Raw genomic sequence first — 19,896 nt, 5'->3', positions numbered from 1 at the left:
CAACATTACAGTTATGAAGTAGCAACAAAAATAATTTTATGGAAGAGTCACATGAGGAACTGTATTTAAAGGGCCAGAAGGTTGAGAACCACTGCTTTAAAGACTGTTTTCTTTATTTAATACAGACACTGAAGCTGCAGAGTGTGGAGAAATGAGACTAGTTCACCTTATTTGCTCTGCAATAGGGTTTTTGTTTTTTGTAGCTTTATTTAGATACTAGAAGCCCAGTGCATGAAAATTCATGCACTGCAGGGGGGTCCCTCAGCCTGGCCTGCCCCCTCTCACAGTCTGGGAGCCCTCAGGGGCGGGAGGCGACCCGGTGATCAGGGGAATATGACACCCCATCACAATTGACACTCAGACATGCCTCCCACAATTGCTGCTGCTGCTGCTGTTGCTCTGTGGCATCTTCTGTACTGTGGCTCATACTCACCATGCTGGGGTTGCGCCCTGGGTTCATGATGTTCAAGGCCTGGCCCTGGGGGTTCAGGCCTCCCATTGCTTGCTGCTGCGGAGGGATAGCAGGTTGTGGCCCTCTGGCTTGCATGGCGTTCAGATTCAGCAGGCTGGGCTAGAGCTGAAGGCTGGGCTGGCTGGCCACTTAGTTGGCCATGTGCTATTTGATGAGAGCTGCCATCAGCTGAGGGTTTGACTTGAGGATGTTGAGCATGTGCTGCTGCTGCGGGAGCCGGGAGACTTCAGGGTCCGCAGCAGGTCCTGCAGGGCACCTGGAGAGATGCTCTGAGGTGGCTGCACCTTGGGTCTGCATAGACATCACGGGTCTGGGCATGCCTCACATTGACTGTTGCTGGGGGATGGGTGCCATCTGCCACTGCCAGGGCTCAGGGGACAGAATAACAGGCCCACTGACCTGGTTGGGTCACATTCAGGCGCATGGGGGCCATCTGGCTCTCAGGGGTCACTGAGCCTCAGGGGCATACTGTTGTTGGTGCTCACCCAGTACAGATGCTGCTGCTGCTGCTGCTGCTGTGCCTCACGTGCAATCTGCCGGGCGCCTCCACTGCTGCAGGTGAGCCAGGCAGGGTGCGGTGGGTCTGACACCTGGTTAGTGGGCTTCCCAGTGCAAACTGTGGTGGGGGGCTGTGTTCTAGCCACACTGGAGAAGCTGGCTAGTGACATGCTCACAGGCGAGGTCTGGGGCAGAGTCGGGGGCTGTGGTGTCCAGGGTGTGCTGGATGCAGTGTGGGGGGGCCAGGGTGGTGCTGAAGGAGGGGAAGGCAGACTCGGCTGAGGCATGGTGTGGGTGTTGATGGTGGCATCCGCTGGTGCATGAGCTACGCGTGCTGCCGGCGATGCTGTATCTACTAGCGGAGCTTCTGCTTCATGTTGAGGTAATAGGGAATGGGGCATGTGTTTTCTTGGCAGTGTTTGGCATGGTAGAAGCAAAAGGCCATGAACTGCTTGCACACTTCGCAACCTCCATTGGTCTTGTGCTGGCAGCCCTTGGTGTGCTGCACAACCCATCTCATCTTCTGGCAGGACTGCTGCGGGCAGTTGGCATTGCGATACTGGCGGGCATGCCTCAGGGACTGGATGCAGCACTGGATGGCCTGGTGCTGCCACTCCCGGAGGCTCCTGAACTGCGGCTCACCAGCCACCCCTGTGGGAGCAGAGGCAGCCCTGCCTCCTCCACTCCAGCTTCCGTGGCAGCTCGCCTCCTCCGCTCTGGCTCCCCTGCTTCCTCCGCTCCGGCTCTCCCGCCTCCTCCGCTCCTGCTTCCCCACCTCCTATGCTCCTGTTTCCCCGCCTCCTCCACTCCGGCTCCACATTGGCGGTTACCGCCTCCTCCCCAGTGGCTCCCTTGGCGGCGTCAGCACTGTTTCCTGAGCAGCCAGCAGAAGAGCTTTCAGGACCCCCTCCTGCCCGGACTCGCTAAGAAACAGGCTGTTTTGGAGCCAATTTTTATTGTACTTGCTGTGGTGACGAAGCAAGCATTCCACCAGGCCACTCACGCTGCCCGCTCTCAGCGGCCACCCACCGGGACTGGAGAACTCCGGTGGGGCTGAGAGGACTGGGCGCTGCTATCTTTGTGATGTAGTTACAGTTAATTTGCATATAGCCCTTTTATTAGATAGGACTAGAAGCCCGATGCACGAAATTCAAGCAAGAGTAGGACTTCCTTCCCCCAGCTGCTGGCACTGGCTTCCCTCTGGCACCTGGGACCTAGGCTTCCCTCGCAGCCTCGGCTTCTTCTGGAAGGAAATCTGATCTAATTAGTATATTATGCTTCAATTATTTACACTAATAAAAGATAAACATGCAAATTGGCCATACCTTAGCTATGCCTTAAGCCACGCCCACCAGCCAATCAGAGTGACTATATACAAATTAACCCAACCAAGATGGCGGCCGGCAGCCACGGAGCTGGAGCAAGCAGGAGGCTTGGTTGCCCCAGCGATGGAGGAAGCCAAGCTTCCCTGCCTGCCGCGGTTGGCTCTGAGCTCCACTCAAAGCAACAAAGTTTCAATTATAGAAGATAAATAAACCTCAGATACCTGCTTTCAGCTGGCTGTGGCCACGGAGCTGGAGCGAGCAGGAAGCTTGGCTTCCTCCTGGTCTGGCCGGCTCTGAGCTCCTCGCAAGGATACAAAGTTTCAATTATAGAAGGTAAATAAATCCCAGAATAAAAAAATAAAAAAATAAGGAGAGGCTGGGAGCTTCTGTTGCCGGGGGGGGGGAGGCTTGGCCAGCCTGAAAATGGCCCTCAGCCCTTCACCCAGACTGGCCAGGCACCCCAGTGGGGACCCCCCCCCACCCTAAAGGGAGTGTGGCCAGCCTGAAAACAGCCATCAGCCCCTCACCCAGGCTGTCCAAACCTCTAGGGGGTGAGGGTCCCCACTGGGGGGGAGGGCCTTAACCAGCCTGCAAACAGTCATCAGCCCCTCACCCAGGCTGGCCAGGCACCCAGAGGGGACCCCCACCCTGAAGGGGGTGTGACCAGCTGCAAACAACCATAAGCCCCTCACCCAGGCTGGCCAGGCACCCCAGTGGGGACCCCCACCCTGAAGGGGGTGTGACCAGCCTGCAAACACCCATCAGCCCCTCACCCAGGCTGGCCAGGCACCCCAGCGGGACCCCCACCCTGATCTGGGACACCCTTCAGGGGCAAGCCAGCTGGCCCCCTCCTGTGCACCAGGCCTTTATCCTATATAATAAAAGGGTAATATGCAAATGCACCCTAACAGCAGAACAATTGGGAATGACCAGTCACTATGACACACACTGACCACCAGGGGCCAGACGCTCAATTTAGGAGCTGCCCCCTGGTGATCAGTGCACTCCCACAGGGGGAGCTCTGCTCAGCCACAAGCCAGGCTGACGGCTGCCAGTACAGTGGTGGTGGTGGGAGCCTCTCCCTCCTCCTCAGCAGCACTAAGGATGTCCAACTCCAGCTTAGGCCTGCTCCTCACTGGCAAGTGGACATCCCCCGAGGGCTCTCAGGCTGCCAGAGGGATGTCTGACTGCCAGCTTGGGCCCAATCCCCTGGGGAGCGGGCCTAAGCCAGCAGGTGGTCATCCCCCGAGGGGTCCCAGACTGTGAGAGGGCATAGGCCGGGCTGAGGGACCCCCCCACCCCCGCCCCGAGTGCACAAATTTTTGTGCACCAGGCCTCTAGTTATAGATATTTTACATATCCTAAAATCCACCATTTTAAGTGTGCAATTCAGTGATTTTTTTTTGTGTGAGTTTACAGCTGTGCAACTATTACCCAATGTTAGAACATTTCGTTATCCTCCCTTTCAGATTCCGTCAAGCATGTTTGCAATTAAATCCCACTGCCACTTCCAGCCCCAGGAAACCACTGATCTTCTTTTGACTCTGTAAACTTGCATTTCCTGAACATTTCATGCAGATGGGATCATTCACTGTGTAATCATTTGCATCTGCCTCTTTCCTTAGCATAAGGTTTTTGAGGTTCTTCTGTTTCTCTGCCAGTACTTTGTATCTTTTTACTGCTGTCTGGTATTCTATTGTATGAATGACTCTATTTTACTTATTCATTAATAAGTTAATGGACAGCCCTAGCCGATTTGGCTCAGTGTATAGAGCGTCAGCCTGCGGACTCAAGGGTCCTGGGTTCTATTTCAGTCAAGGACACATTCCCAGGTTGTGGGCTCGGTACCCAGTAGGGGGCGTGCGGGAGGCACCCAGTCAATGATTCCCTCTCATCATTGATGTTTCTATCTCTTCCTCTCCCTTCCTCTCTGAAATCAATAAAAATATATTTGGGAAAAAAAATAAGTTAATGGATATTTAGATCGTTTCCACTCTTGCTCTTATGAGTAATGCTACTCTGAATATTGGCATACAAGTTTTTGTGTGGGCATGTTTTCATTTCTCTTGGATAGATTCCCTAGGAGTGGAATTGCTGAGTTATATACTAAGATTATGTTTAAATTTTTGAGAAATGGCTGACCTGCTTTGCAAAATGGCTGCACTATCTGCATTCCCACCAGCAGTATATGAGTGTTCCAGTTCTTGTGCATCTTTTCCAATAGTTGTCTGTCTTTATTTTAGCTATCCTAGTAGGTGGCATCTCATTGTGGTTTTAATTTGTATTTCCATACTAACTAATGGTGTTGAATATCTTTTCATGGGCTTATGGCTTTCTTTTTTAAATCCTCACCCAAGGATATTTTTTTCCATTGATTTTTAGAGAGAGAGGGGAAGGGAGAGAGAAGGAGAGAGAGAGAGAGAGAGAGAGAGAGAGAGAGAGAGAGAGAGAGAGAGAGAGATATGAGAGAGACACATTGACTGATTGTCTCCCGCACGTGCCCTGACCAGGAATGGGGATTGAACCTGCAACTGAGGTACGTTCCCTTGATAGGGAATTGAACCCTGGGACCCTTCTGTCCACAGGCCGACGCTCTAACCACTGAGGTAAACTGGCCAGAACTGCTTATTGGCCCTGCTATATTGCTGAATTCATTTATTCTAGTAGTTTTTGGTGGAGTCTTTAGGGTTTTCTATGTATAATATCATGTCATCTATGAATAATGAGAGTTTTACTTCCTCCTTTTCAATTTGGATGCCTTTTATGTTTTCTTGCCTGATCTCTGTGGCTAGGGTTTCCAGTACTATGTTAAATAAGAGTGGTAAAAATGGGCATCCCTGTCTTTTTCATATTCTTAGGGGATATGATTTTAGGTTTTTTTTTAAAAATATATTTTTATTGATATTTTACAGAGAGGAAGGGAGAGAGATAGAGAGTTAGAAACATCGATGAGAGAGAAACATCGATCAGCTGCCTCCTGCATATCTCCTACTGGGGATGTGCCCGCAACTCAGTGGCTCTATCCACTGAGCCAAACCAGTTTCGGATGTGATTTTAGTTTTTGCCCCTTGAGTATGATGTTAACTCTAGGTTTGTCATATATGGCCTTTAATATGTTGAGATATGATATCTCTATTTCCACTTTGCTGAGAATTTTTATCAAAAAAGGGTGATAGATTTTGTCGAATCCTTTTCTCCATCAATTGATATGATCATGTGATTTTTGTCCTTCAGTTTGTTTTTGTGATGTATCACATTGATTGATTTGTGAATATTGTACCAACCTTGCATCCCTGGGATAAATCCCACATGGTCATGGTGTTTGGTCATAGTGTATGGTCTTTTTTTAAGATATTGCTGGATTCAATTTGCTAATATTTTGTTGAGGGTTTTAGCATCTATGTTCATCAGGGATATTGGCTTGTCAGTTTCTTTCTTTGTAGTATCTTTATCTGGTTTAGAATTAGGGTAATGCTGGTCTCATAGAAAGAGCTTGGAAGTGTCCCTTCCTCTTTAATTTTTTGGAATAGTTTGAGGAGGATAGGTATTAGTTCTTCTGAACCAGGGCTTTTGTTTGCTGAGAGTTTTTTGATTACTGCTTCAGTTTCTTCATTTGTTATTGGCCTCTTCAGGTTTTCTGATTCTTCCTGATTCAGCTTTGGAAGATTGTATTTTCTAGGAACTTGTCTACTTCACTCAGGATGTCTATCTAGCTTGTTGGCATATAGTTGTTCATAGTATTTTCTTGTAATTTTTATTTCTGTGGTATCAGTTGTTACTTTACCATTTTTGTTTCTGATTTTATTTATTTGGGTCCTCTCTTTGTTTCTTGATGAGTCTTGCTAAAGGCTTATCAATAATGTTGTAGGATTAAATGGTTTATTGTTCATTTTTCTTGTTTTTTGATGTAGGTGTGTAATGCTATTTACTTCCCTCTCAGGACTGCTTTCACTATCTCCCATAGATTTTGGGTTCTTGTGTGTTCATTTTCATTTATTTCCCGCAACTTTTTTTTTTAAATTTCTTTCTCAATCTCATTGTTAACTCATTCATTGTTTAATAGCCTCCATGTCTTTGAAGGGTTTTGAGTATTTTTACTGTAGATGATTGCTAATTTCATTCCATTGTTATTTGAGAAGATGCTTGGTATGATTTTAATCTTCTTGAACTTGTAGAGACTTGTTTTGTGTCCTAACATGTGGTCTATTTTTTGAGAATGACCCATGTGCACTTAAGAAGAATGTATATTCTGCAGCTTTGGGTGAAATATTATATAAATATATATTAAGCCCATCTGATCCATTGTGTCGGTTTTTAGAGACAGTGTTTCCTTGTTAATTTGTCACCTGGAAGATATATCCAGTGAAGTCAGCAGAGTTTTAATGTCTCCAACTGTAACTGTATTGCTGTCAATCTCTCCCTTAAAATCCTCTAGAATTTTTAAAAATATATTTAGGTTCTCCTATATTGGGTGCATATGTTTACTAGGATTATATCCTCTTGTTGGATCGATCCCTTTAATATTATGTAGTGACCTTTGTTGTTTCTTGTAATAGCCTTCATTTTGAAGTCTATTTTGTCAGATATGAGTATTGCTGCCCCAGCTTTTCATTTTGTTTCCATTTTTGTGGAGCATTTTTTTACATCCCTTCACTCTCATCCTGTGTGAGTCTTTTGTTCTGAGGTGCTTCTTTTACAGACAGCATATATTTGGGTCATGTTTTCATACTCGTTTAGCTACCCTATGGCTTTTTTGGGAGCATTTAATCCAGTGGTTCTCAACCTTCTGGCCCTTTAAATACAGTTCCTTATGTTGTGACCCAACCATAAAATTATTTTCGTTGCTACTTCATAACTGTAATGTTGCTACTGTTACGAATTGTAATGTAAATATCTGATATGCAGGATGGTCTTAGGCGACCCCTGTGAAAGGGTCGTTCGACTGCCAAAGGGGTCGAGACCCACAGGTTGAGAACCACTGATTTAATTCATTTACATTTGAGGTAATTATTGATAGGTATTTATTGCCATTTTAATTCTTTAAACCTATATTTCTCTCTATCTACACTAATAAAAGAGAAACATGCAAATTAACCATCCCTTCATGATGCCCACAAGCCACGCCCACCAGCCAATCAGGAGTGATATGCAATTAACCCAACAAAGATTGCGGAGGCCAGAGCCAGGATACTTGTGTTGCAGCCACGGCTACCATGCAAGCATCCCGGCTCTGCTGCTCCTGTTGGAGACGCAGAAGTCAGGGGAGACAGAGAAGTCCGGCTCTAGCGCCTGAGGCTGGCTTTGGCCGAGGCAATAAAGAAGCCGCCTACCCCGTGATCCCAGGCCGCAGCCAGCCGGAGAAGCCGCCCACATTGATCCCAGGGGAGACAGAGAACCCGGGCCCAGCGCCTGAGGCTGGCTGCGTCCTGGGAGACAAAGAAGCTGCCTGCCCCATGATCTCAGGCCACAGCCAGCTGGAGAAGCCGCCTGCTCCACATCCGCCCGCCCCATGTCCTCCGGGAGACTGAGAAGCCGGGCCCCAGTGCCTGGGGCCGGATGCGGCCTACGAGATGAAGAAGCTGCCTGCCCTGTGATCCCAGGCCACCACCAGCCAGAGAAGCCGCCTGCCCGTGATCCCAGGCTGCAGCCAGCCAGAGAAGCTGCCAGTCCTGTGGTCCAGGGCGCCAGCACCTGTGGCCCGGGAAATAGGTTCCCTCTTCTCCCATTGCAGTCATTACTTCAATATTCCCCTTCTGAATTTCTCTCCTCTGCCTCAACCCAACTCCACTTTTCATCTGAAGGATATGGAACAGAGAGAGCAGTGTTAAAAGCTTACATTTTTAAGCCGGTAAGGTTGGTACTTAAACATATAAATGGAAAACTAGAGTCCTTAAGGTAACAAAGGCTACAAAAGGATGGGACAGGGACAGGACATGACATATTATATCCAGCAACCAATATGGGGACTGAAAACTTTGCAACGATGACAATTAGTGAAGATATGAATCAACTAAAATAGTTGACAGGGACAATTCTTCCATCTTAGAAAATATCTAAATCAAGTCTGTTTAAATAGAATTTCATTTGCATAATCTAACACATTCTGACAAGACCACCACCACCAATGTGGTTAGTGTTGTGCTGATAAATGTTTAACAACTGGCTCTCAATCAAAGAAAACAAAACTCTGATTTATACTATCGGCCAATTTCTGTGGCATAAATTCTCCATCCATGGCTGATTTCAGCTGCTAATGTGATGCCACTAAATGCAGAGCTGAGGAGAAACATGCAGTAATACACTATTATATTCTACGAGAAAGACCCAAAAGATATAAATAATGTCAAGAGTCAGAACAGTAAAGTGTAGTAAATAATTGAGGAGTGATGAATTTAGAGCATGGGTCCTCAAACTACGCCCCGCGGGCCACATGTAAATACAAATATTGTATTTGTTCCCATTTTGTTTTTTTACTTCAAAATAAGATATGTGCAGTGTGCATAGGAATCTGTTCATAGTTTTTTTTTTTAGACAATAGTCTGGCCCTCCAACGGTCTGAGGGACAGTGAACTGGCCCCCTGTTTAAAAAGTTTGAGGACCTCTGATTTAGAGTATGTATTACCTTTGGTTGTAATGTAATTTATTCACTTTTAAGATTATATAATTTAATTTTTAATAATGAACATGTTTAACAACCAGCTTACAAAATTCCTGAAAATTTGTGAGCCAGCACAATACTGAGTGGAGTGTAATGGTTAAATGGCATGGCTCATGGATTTGAAATGAGACTCAGCCACTTTCGGGTTTTACTGGTCAAGTTACCTGATCTCTCTGTAACTCAGTGTTCTCATCTGTGTCATTATAGTACCTACTGTATAGAGTTGTTGCAAAGATAAAATGAAATCTGTGTATGACACAGCACAGTACCTGAAACAATAATTCACTCAATTTGTCATAAACTGTTTCTACCTCAAAACGTTGTTGACAAAATTACTTATGCTGAAAGAATGAAATTTTATTGATGAGAAAAATGCCTTATTTTGCCATCTACATGGAGACAATTTTACTTCCTAGGCAGTAGATGGTAATCTACTACCAGAAACTTCAAGGGGAGAAATGACCGCATCAATATGATTGAGGCAATGTATTATTAGCTGGATCATAAAGCAGAGAGGATGCCATACATTCTGGGATACATCTGCAATAAGAGGCTTCACCTCAGGTATTAATTCTGATCAACTAAGCATCAGACTTAAGATGAATGGTGAGAAGGATTCTGAGGCTGCTTCTAGACTTAGCAGGAATAGAACTTTAATACATAAGCAACAGTTACTATGGTTAATGATGGCAAGAAAAAACATACCATGATCTATTCTAATAAAAGGGTAATATGCTAATTATACTGCACGTCTTCCGGACAACCATCCGCATATCCTTCCTGACAAAGCTGGGCCCAGGCGAAGCCGCCTGCCTCAGTACCGGGCACCAGTGCCTGTGGCTGCCTGCAGCCTGGGAGATGGAGAAGCCACCCACCCTGCAGTCCCGGGCACCAGCACCTGTGGCTGGCTGTGGCCTGGGAGACAGAGAAGCCGCCCACCCTGTGGTCCCGGGTGCCAGTACCCGTGGCTGCAGCCCAGGCGAAGCTACCTGCCCACCATCCCCTGTGGCTGCAGCTGGCCTGGGCAAAGCTGGCCTGGGTCCCGTGTGCCTGTGGCTGACCGGAGGGAGGGAAGCCCAGGTCCCAGGTGCCCGTGGTCAACTGGAGGAGGGAATCCTGGGTCCCAGGTGCGGGGCTGAGGCAGAGTTGGTTAGGGGCAATCAAGCCAACAGGAGAGCAGTTAAGGATGATCAGGCTGGCAGGCAGAAGCAGGTAGGGACAATCAGGCAGGCAGGCAAGCAGTTAGGAGCCAGCGATTCTGGATTGTGAGAAGGATGTCCGACTGCCTGTTATCCCCGCAGGGGTCCCAAATTGGAGAGGGTGCAGGCTGGGCTGAGGGACACCCCTCCCCCCTCTGTGCACGAATTTTGTGCACCAGGCCCCTAGTGTGTGTGTGTGTGTGTGTGTGTGTGTGTGTGTGTGTGTGTGTGTTTTCTCATTACAGCAGTCCATTTAGCATTTCTTGTGGTGTTGGTTTGGTGGTGATAAATTCCTTTAGCCTTTTTTGTGTCTGAGAAGCTCTTTATTTCGCCATCTATTTTGAATAATAGCCTTGCTGTATATAGTAATCTTGGTTTCACATCCTTGCTTTCCATTACTTTGAGTACTTCATGCCATTCTCTTCTGGCCTGTAGATTTTCTGATGAAAAATAAGCTTATGGGAGCTCCTTTGTAGGTAACAAATTGCTTTCCTCTTGCTGCCTTTAAAATTCTTTTTTTTCTTTTTTTTTTAAATTGCTTAAAGTATTACACAGAGTATTACATATGTCTCCTTTTTTTTTCCCCTGCCCTTGACAATCCCCCAGCCTCCCCTACCCCCCAGTGTCTTATGTCCATTGGTTATGCTTATATGGATGCATACAAGTCCTTTGGTTGATCTCTTACCCCCGCCCTCCTGTCCCCCAACCCTCCCCGGCCTTCCCGCTGTAGTTCGACAGTATGTTCCAGGCAGCTCTGCCTCTGTATCTATTTTTTTTCAAAGGTTTATTATGGTCTTTATTATCCATAAATGGGTGAGATCATGTGGTATTTTTCCTTCATTGACTGGCTTATTTCACTTAGCATAATGCTCTCCAGTTCCATCCATGCCGTTGCAAATGGTAAGAGGTCCTTCTTTTTTACAGCAGCATAGTATTCCATCATGTAGATGTACCACAGTTTTCTAATCCATTCATCTACTGATGGGCACTTAGGCTGTTTCCAGATCTTAGCTATGGTGAATTGTGCTGCTATGAACATAGGGGTGCATAGATCCTTTCTGATTGGTGTTTCTGGTTTCTTGGGATATATTCCTAGAAGTGAGATCACAGGGTCAAATGGGAGTTCCATTTTTAGTTTTTTGAGGAAACTCCATACTCTCTTCCAGAGTGGCTGCACCAGTCTGTATTCCCACCAGCAGTGCACAAGTGTTCCTTTATCTCCACATCATCTCCAGCACTTGTCGTTTGTTGATTTGTTAATGATAGCCATTCTGACAGGTGTGAGATGGTACCTCATTGTTGTTTTGATTTGCATCTCTCGGATGATTAGTGACTTTGAGCAACTTTTCATATGTCTCTTGGCTTTCTGAATGTCCTCTTTTGAAAGGTGTCTATTTAGGTCCTTTGCCCATTTTTTGATTGGATTGTTTATCTTCCTTTTGTTGAGTTGTATGAGTTCCCTATAAATGTTGGAGATTAAACCCTTATCAGTGATAACATTGGCAAATATGTTCTCCCATGTAGTGGGCTTTCTTGTTGTTTTGTTGATGGTTTATTTTGCTGTGCAGAAGCTTTTTATTTTGATGTAGTCCCATTTGTTTATTTTCTCTTTAGTTTCCAATGTCCTAGGATCTGTATCAGAGAAGAATTTGCTTCGGCATATGTCTGAGATTTTGTTGCCTTTGGATTCTTCTAGTATTTTTATGGTTTCCCGTCGTATATTTAAGTCCTTTATCCATTTTGAGTTTATTTTTGTGTATGGTGTAAGTTGGTGGTCTAGTTTCATTTTCTTGCATATATCTGTCCAATTTTCCCAACACCAGTTATTGAAGAGACTGTCTTGACTCCATTGTATGTTCTTGCCTCCTTTGTCAAATATTAATTGAGCATATTGGTTTGGACCGATTTCTGGGCTCTCTATTCTATTCCATTGATCGATATATCTGTTCTTGTGCCAGTACCAGGCAGTTTGGAGAACAGTGGCTTTGTAATACAGCTTGATATCTGGTATTGAGATCCCACCTACTTTGTTCTTTCTCAGGATCGCTGCAGCTATTCCGGGTCTTTTTTTTATTCCAGATGAATTTTTGGAGAGTTCGTTCTAGGTCTGTGAAATATGCTGTTGGTATTTTAATGGGAAGTGCGTTGAATTTATAGATTGCTTTGGGTAGTATGGACATTTTAATGATGTTGATTCTACCAATCCATGAACATGGTATGTTCTTCCATCTCTTTATGTCTTCCTCTATCTCTTTTTTCAATGTCCTGTAGTTTTCTGAGTAGAGGTCTTTTACCTCTTTAGTTAAGTTTATTCCCAGGTAGCTTAATTTTTTTGGTGCGATGGTAAATGGGATTGTTTTTTTAGTCTCTCTTTCTGCAAGTTCACTATTGGTGTATAGAAATGCCATAGATTTCTTGGCGTTAATTTTGTATCCTGCTACATTGCCGAATTCTTTTATTATGTCTAATAGTTTTTTGATGGAGTCTTTAGGGGTTTTTATGTATAATATCATGTCCTCTGCAAATAAGGACAGTTTTACTTCTTCTTTTCCAATTTGGATGCCTTTTATTTCTTCTTCTTGTCTAATTGCAATGCCTAATACTTCCAGTACTATGTTGAACAGGAGTGGTGAGAGTGGGCATCCCTGTCTTGTTCCTGTTCTTAGGGGAAATGGTGTTAGTTTTTGTCCATTGAGTATGATGTTGGCTGTGGGTTTGTCATATATTGCTTTTATTATGTTGAGGTATGATCCTTCTATTCCCACCTTGCTGAGAGTTTTTATCAAAAATGGGTGTTGAATTTTGTCAAACGCTTTTTCTGTGTCAATTGATATGACTATGTGGTTTTTTTCTTTAAAGTTGTTTATGTGGTGTATCACATTTATTGATTTTCGGATATTGTACCATCCTTGCATCCCTGGGATAAATCCTACTTGGTCATGGTGTATGATCTTTCTGATGTACTGCTGGATCCGATTTGCTAAGATGTTGTTGAGGATTTTGCCATCTATGTTCATGAGGCCTGTAATTCTCTTTCATTGTGTTGTCTTTACCTGGTTTTGGTATTAGGGTGATGCTGGCTTCATAGAATGTGCTTGGAAGTGTTCCTTCCTCTTGAATTTTTTGTAGTAATCTGAGGAGGATAGGTTTTAGTTCTTCCTTGAATGTTTGGTAAAACTCCCCTGTGAAGCCGTCTGGTCCTGGGCTTTTGTTTGCTGGAAGCTTTTTGATGACTGCTTCAATTTCTTCCATAGTTATTGGCCTATTGAGATTTTTAGATTCTTCCTGATTGAGTTTTGGAATGTTGTATTTTTCTAGGAATATGTCCATTTCCTCCAGGTTGTCTAGTTTGTTGCAGTAGAGCTGTCCATAGTATTTTTTTTAACAATCATTTGTATTTCTGTGGGGTCTGTTGTTATTTCTTCTCTATCATTTCTGATTTTGTTTATTTGGGTCCTCTCTCTTTGCTTCTTGGTGAGCCTGGCTAGAGGTTTGTCAATCTTGTTTATCCTTTCAAAGAACCAACTCTTGGTTTCATTGATTTTCTGTATTGTTTTTTTGGTCTCTATGTCATTTATTTCTGCTCTAATCTTTATTATCTCCTTCCTTCTGCTCACTCTGGGGTTTTCTTGTTGCCCTCTTTCTAATTCTTTGAGTTGTAGAGTTAGATGACTTACTACCATTTTTTCTTGTTTTTTGAGATAGGCCTGTAGAGCTATAAACTTCCCTCTCAGGACTGCTTTCATTGTGTCCCATAGGTTTTGGATTGTTGTGTTTTCATTGTCATTAGTTTCCAGGATGTTTTTAATTTCTTCTTTGGTCTCATTGGTAACCCAATCAATATTTTATAACATGCTATTCAGCTTCCAAGTGTTTGAGTATTTTGGGTTGTTTTTATGGTAGTTTATTTCTAATATTATGCCATCATGGTCTGAGAAGATGCTTGGTATGATTTCAATCTTCTTGAATTTGGGGAGACTTTGTTTGTGACCCAATATGTGGTCTATTTTTGAATCTGTCCCATGAGCACTTGAGTGGAATGTATATTCCGTGGCTTTGGGGTGAAGTGTTCTGAAGACGTCAATTAAGTCCATCTGATCTAGTGAGTCATTTAGGATTGCTGTTTCTTTGCTGATTGTTTGTCTAGAGGATTTATCCAGTGATGTCAGTGGTGTATTAAAGTCCCCTACTATGATTGTATTGTTGTCGATCTCTCTCCTTTGATATCTTCCAGGAGTTTTTTTATGTATTTGGGTGCTCCTGTATTGGCTGCATATATGTTTACCAGGGTTATATCTTTTTGTTGTATTGATCCCTTTAGTATTATGAAGTGGCCTTTCTTATCTCTTGTTCTGGCCTTCACTTTGAGGTCTATTTTGTCTGATGTAAGTATTGCTACCCCAGGAAACTGAGGTGTGTGCCTCTGAGCTCTAACCCCAGAGTTCCCAACCCTGGGTTCTGCTCACACAGCTCCAGTCCACTCTGCCCTCCTGTTTTAGAGCCCCAGGTGAGTGACTGCACATCAAATTTTGTGTGTTGGCCCTTTAGGAGAGTGCTTGCATTTCTAGCTGTCTCTCCTTGGCAGACAGCAACCCTGCTGCTTTTCACAGCCAGATGTTATGTGGGCTCCTTTCTCAGTTCTGGTGGTCTGGGTTGGGGGACTCAGCTTGGGAATTACACCCCAGCATTCTCAGTGGCAACCCCCCACAGCTGAGATAACTCTCCTGATATTCAGCTGCTGTCTGTGGGAGCCCGAGCCCTGCCAGCCCTTTTGTGCCTCTGTCCTTCCTACCAGTATTTGTGTGGTCTCTAGTTTATGTCCTTGGTTATCAGGATTCTCCCTAGCAAGTCGTCTGTTGGTTATTCAGGATGCTTATTCTGTATTTTAATTGTAATTCCAGTTTGTTCGTGGGAGCATGTTGGTGTAGCTTCTACTTACTCTGCCACCATTTCCCCAAAATGCACTTCTCTTGAAATTCTTGGATCCCTTTATACAGTTTGTTCTGACACCATTATTTGTAAAAGCTCCGCATTGTTCCTGTCCCCAGAGCCCCCTTTCCTCTCCGGTACCTAGGCTGTGTGCTCTTTGTGCTGCTCAGCTGGCAGTCGTGGGTCCTTGCTCTGCTCTGTGCTGGGCACGGAGCTGCTTATTGTGAATATGGCCGCACTCTGAGGCAGTAAGGTCTGGGACCACAGCCAGGTGAATGAGCTGCAGCAGGGCTGTGGGCCCCAGGGCCTGGCCTTGCTCAGCAGGTTTCCATGCAACCAGTTTAGGCATCAGGTGATGCAGAATGAAGAGATCCTGAATTCCCTCAAGTATGTCACCTTCCTGGTGGCAGGTTCGAGCCCAACTGCATGCTCTTTCGAGAACTGTTAGGTGAACCACACCACTCCTCACCTTCCTGCGGGAGGCCCTGCTCACTCCCAGTGATGCATGACACTGCTGTGCTCATGGCCAACCCCAAGTTCACCACCTGGTCCCCAGTGTGCTGCAGTGACATCGGCTGGAACTTCCACAACTTCCTGGTGGGTCTGTTTGGGATGCCTGCGCACACATACAGCCCCATCTTCCAACCAGTGACATCGAGGCCCTACTGTCCCCTGGGCCCAGCAGTGCCGAGGCCCCTCCTCGCCCTGTTACCTGGCAGCATAGCACTGCACTCAGGGGATTCATTTCCACTGCATTTCCTCTAAACCTGGGTGGAGGAATGTCTGATGTCCAGGAAAATGCCCCCAGACATCCTAGCCTCCCACTCCAACATGATAGCTTCTCACAATACTATCCAGTGTCAGCAAAACATTGAAAAATAAGTAAAAGCTCCCAGATGGTTTAGAACACTGGCTGGAGGAATGCTCAGTCCACTCTGAGTGCTGCAGGCGTGGGTGTCCTGACCCAGCTCGTCTGCATGAAGCAGCACCTAGAGCCCTTGTGCTAGCTTCCTGCTGCCTCCCAGGAGGCTTTGAAAAGTAGGTTTGGAATGGAGTTGAGAGTCTGTATGTTTGATACATGATTCTGAACCTGCACCAAAGCTTTAAAACCGGTGGAGTCTTCAAAATTGTGATTTAAAAGGTAACTTCAATTCATAACATTGTTATGACTTTAACTTTGGATTAAAGAAAACTCTGCTTGCTCTAGCTGGTTTGGCTCAGTGGATAGAGCATCAGCCTGTGGACTGAAGGGTCCCGGGTTCAATTCCGATCAAGAGCAAGTGCCTGGGTTGTGGGCTTGATCCGCAGTGTGTGTGTGGGGGGGGTGTGGGCCAAACAGTGATTCTCTCTCATCATTGATGTTTTTCCCCTCCTCTCTTCCTCTCTGAAATCAATAAAAATATATTTAAAAACAAAACAAACAAAACCCTCTGCTTTCTGTTATCCTTTACAAAATATACTAGAGGCCTGATGCATGAAGATTTGTGCAAAAATAGGCCTTTCTTTCCCAGGCTGCTGGCACTGGCTTCCCTCCGTCACCTGGGACCCAGGCCTTCGCTCTGGCCGCCGCCTTCAGCCTTCACTCTGTCTGGAGCTGCCTTTGCTCCAGCCCTGCCGCTCTCCTGTAGCTCCCTCCACCCCGTGCCCTCCCTGGCTTATAGCAGGTGTCCAGTCCCACCCTGGCCGCTCTGCACTTGCACGCGTGCTGCCCAGAGGCCCAGAGTGGCTGGGGCAGGATGGAAGTGTCCCAGCCTGGCCGCTGCCATCTTTGTTGCATCAATTTGCATATTCCATCCTTATTGGCTATGGGTGCTGCCATCTTTGTCGTGGAGTGATGGTTAATTTGCATATTCCATCTTAATTAGATAGAATATTCTGTGACACTAGATTAGGAGAAAAATCAATGCACAGATGTTGGGAAGCTCTGGCTGTGTTTAACTTGAAATCTTCTGTTGAACTCTTTCTCACATCTCCAGTGGGCAGCAGTTCATCTGTGAGAGGCTGTGGGGAGGAGCTTGGGAGATGGGACACCCCTGGGAACCCAGAGCTGTGTAATGTGAAAAGTCTCTAGAGCAGTGGTTCTCAACCTTCCTAATGCTGCGACCCTTTAATACAGTACCTCACGTTGTGTTGATGCCCAATTTCATTGTTACAAATTGAACATAATTAAAGCATAGTGATTAATCACAAAACAATATTTAATTATATATGTTTTCCGATGGTCTTAGGCGACCCCTGTGTAAGGGTCGTTTGACCCCCAAAGGGGTCGTGACCCACAGGTTGAGAACCACTGCTCTAGAGTCAGAGTTGCTTGCTTGTCCCAAGCCCGGGAGTCCCACGGGTGGTGGGAGTGCCCCTCAAAGGCATGTGAAAAACACACAACAAGGCCCCAGGAACAGCGAGTCCTGTGTCCACCCAGATGCCAGGCTTGGAGTGGAGCCCAGCCTGCACCATCATTTAACAGCCCACGTTTCCCTCTCTCCGCTCTCCCCGATAACATTGGCTGTAAGAGGATGTTGTAACATGGGACACGTTTATTTTAGGCATGTATTGCTAAGGAGAAACCTGGTGAGTCTAACAGTTTAGATATTGGGTAACAGATGACAACCTACTTCTTGATAGGATGAACTTATAACTATTCTCTGCAGGTTGGAAATGCATATTAAATGCCCAGATATTTTTAAGTGAAAATTTTCTATCTGAGGATCATCTATTGGAATAATAAAATAGGGCAAAGTTTTTTAGTTCCTTACGGGGCATTAAATTTAGTTCTTCAAAGTAGAAATTGATTTTTTGTTTCTGATTATAAGTTGATGACTTAATTTGAGTATTTAAGGTCAGATTGTGTGGCTCCTGGGCTTGAGTGGTAGTGTGGCACCGAGAAGTCCCTGCAGAGCCCAGACGCTGCAGGTGGTCAGGGTCCTGCTTTCAGAGAAGCAGGGATGTTCTGCAGCTTCTCACGCTTCCTCTCGAGGGCAGCGGGAGTGAGTGTGAATGGTAGATGCTGGTTTTAAGAAACCCTGCAGCTTACTTAGGGGGTTATGTTACAGAAAATAATGTGTAAAGATCGAGACCCTCCTGAAATAAACCAGAGGTGGCCATGCTGAAAGGCAGTTGGTACAAGGATGGGAGTCATGTGCAAGGACCTTGGCGGGAGAGTGTCCCTGGCTCCCCTTGGTGACCTTGAGTGCTGACCTGGTTTATGTCTGAACAGATACCCTCTGGATGAGAGTCCCAGTCCTGATTTTCCTCAAGGCAGCTGTAGTGTCCTTGCTGGGAGGTTCTGCTGTGAGCAGTCTCACTCCATGTTGGAAGCTCAGTGATGTTGCTTATCATTGTACTAGAGGCCCAGTGCACCAGATTCATGCATTGGGGGGGGGGGGGGGGGGTGTCCCTCAGCCTGGCCTGCACTCTCTCCAATCTGGGACATCCCTCTCACAAACTGGGACTGCTGGCTTCTAACTGCTTGCCTGCCTGATTGCCCCTAACCACTCTGCCTGCCAGCCTGATCATCCCTAACTGCTCCCCTGCTGGCCTGATTGAAGCCTAACTGCTCCCCTGCCGGCCTGGTTGCCCCCAGCTGCCCTCCTCTGCCGGCCTGGTTGCCCCCAACTGCCCTCCCCTTCAGGCCTGGTCTCCCCCCAACTGCCCTCTCCTGCTGGCCGATTGCCCACAACTGCCCTCCCCTGCTGGCTATCTTGTGCTGGCCATCTTGTGATGATGTGAGGGCGGCCATCTTGTGGCGATGTCACGTGTGACGCCACCTGGGCTTTTATTATATAGGACTAGGGGCCCGGTGCACAAAATTTGTGCACGGGGTGGGGGGGTGGGTCCCTCAGCCCAGCCTGCCCCCTCTCACATACTGGGAGCCCTCAGGGGGTGTCCTACTGATGGCTTAGGCCCGCCCCCTGCTCCTCTTGGGGAGTGGGCCTAAGCCTCAGTCTGGCCTCCCTTTGTGGGAGATGACCGGGCTGATCAGGGGAAGGCACCAGCCCCATCACCCCGCTGCTGCAGCCACTGCCAGTCACTGCAGCCACCAAGGTTTTTTCATCAACACGGACTCCAGTCCCTTCACCATGAAAAAATGACAACTTTCTTTAGGCATTTTCAAGATGTGTCTTTCATAGGATATGGCATTTCTTTATTATTTTTTTTATCCTTACCTGAGGATATGTTTCCATTGATTTTTAGAGAATGTGGAAGAGAAAGGGAAAAACAGAGAAAAACATCAAAGTGAGAGGAACACTTTGATTGGTTGCCTCCTGCATGAGCCCTGATCTGGGCCCAGGCCAGGGAGGAGCCTGCAACCTAGGTACATGCCCTTGGTCAGAATTGAACCCAGACCCTGCGGTCAGCAAGCCAAGGCATTATCCACTGAGCCAAACCAGCTAGGGCAGGATATGACATTTCTTAGCCCTCCAGCAGCGGACCTTCATGTTTTTCCCCAGGAGTGTGGTGAACAACCCTAGATCACCTTTTTGGATTCTTATTACCCAAGTTACTAAGAATATTACCAGTGGCTTATAGGGAGCTTAGCCAATGAGCGGTGAGAAAAGGTGTTTCCTCTGTAGTTCACACTGATGGCCGCCTCAACAAAAGGCGTGACCCCCATCACCCTCCAATCACCAGATCAGCCCCTCGCTTAGGCCTGACACCTCAGGCCGAGGCGTCAGGCCTGGGCAGGGGACCCCCATCTCCCTCCAGTCGCCATCTCCACCTTCCACCCAGGCCTGATGCCTCAGCCAGAGGCATCAGGCCTGAGCAGGGGGCCCCCATCTCCCTCCGATTGCCGCCTTCGCCCCCCGTCCAGGCCTG

The 19,896-nt window shown here is 46.4% G+C and overlaps 1 protein-coding gene across 2 annotated transcripts in view; it reads left to right on the top strand.

The window, feature by feature from the left end:
- Nucleotides 1-19,896, top strand: part of VPS35L (VPS35 endosomal protein sorting factor like) — a 161,077-nt gene that overhangs the window by 28,441 nt on the left and 112,740 nt on the right. The window lies entirely within an intron of this gene.

This window comes from Myotis lucifugus, unplaced genomic scaffold (genome assembly GCF_000147115.1).
Source record: "Myotis lucifugus unplaced genomic scaffold, Myoluc2.0 scaffold_598, whole genome shotgun sequence".
Taxonomy (NCBI): Eukaryota; Metazoa; Chordata; class Mammalia; order Chiroptera; family Vespertilionidae; genus Myotis; species Myotis lucifugus.
Note: the sequence above shows the minus strand (reverse complement) of the source record. Positions and strands in the feature narration are given on the sequence as shown.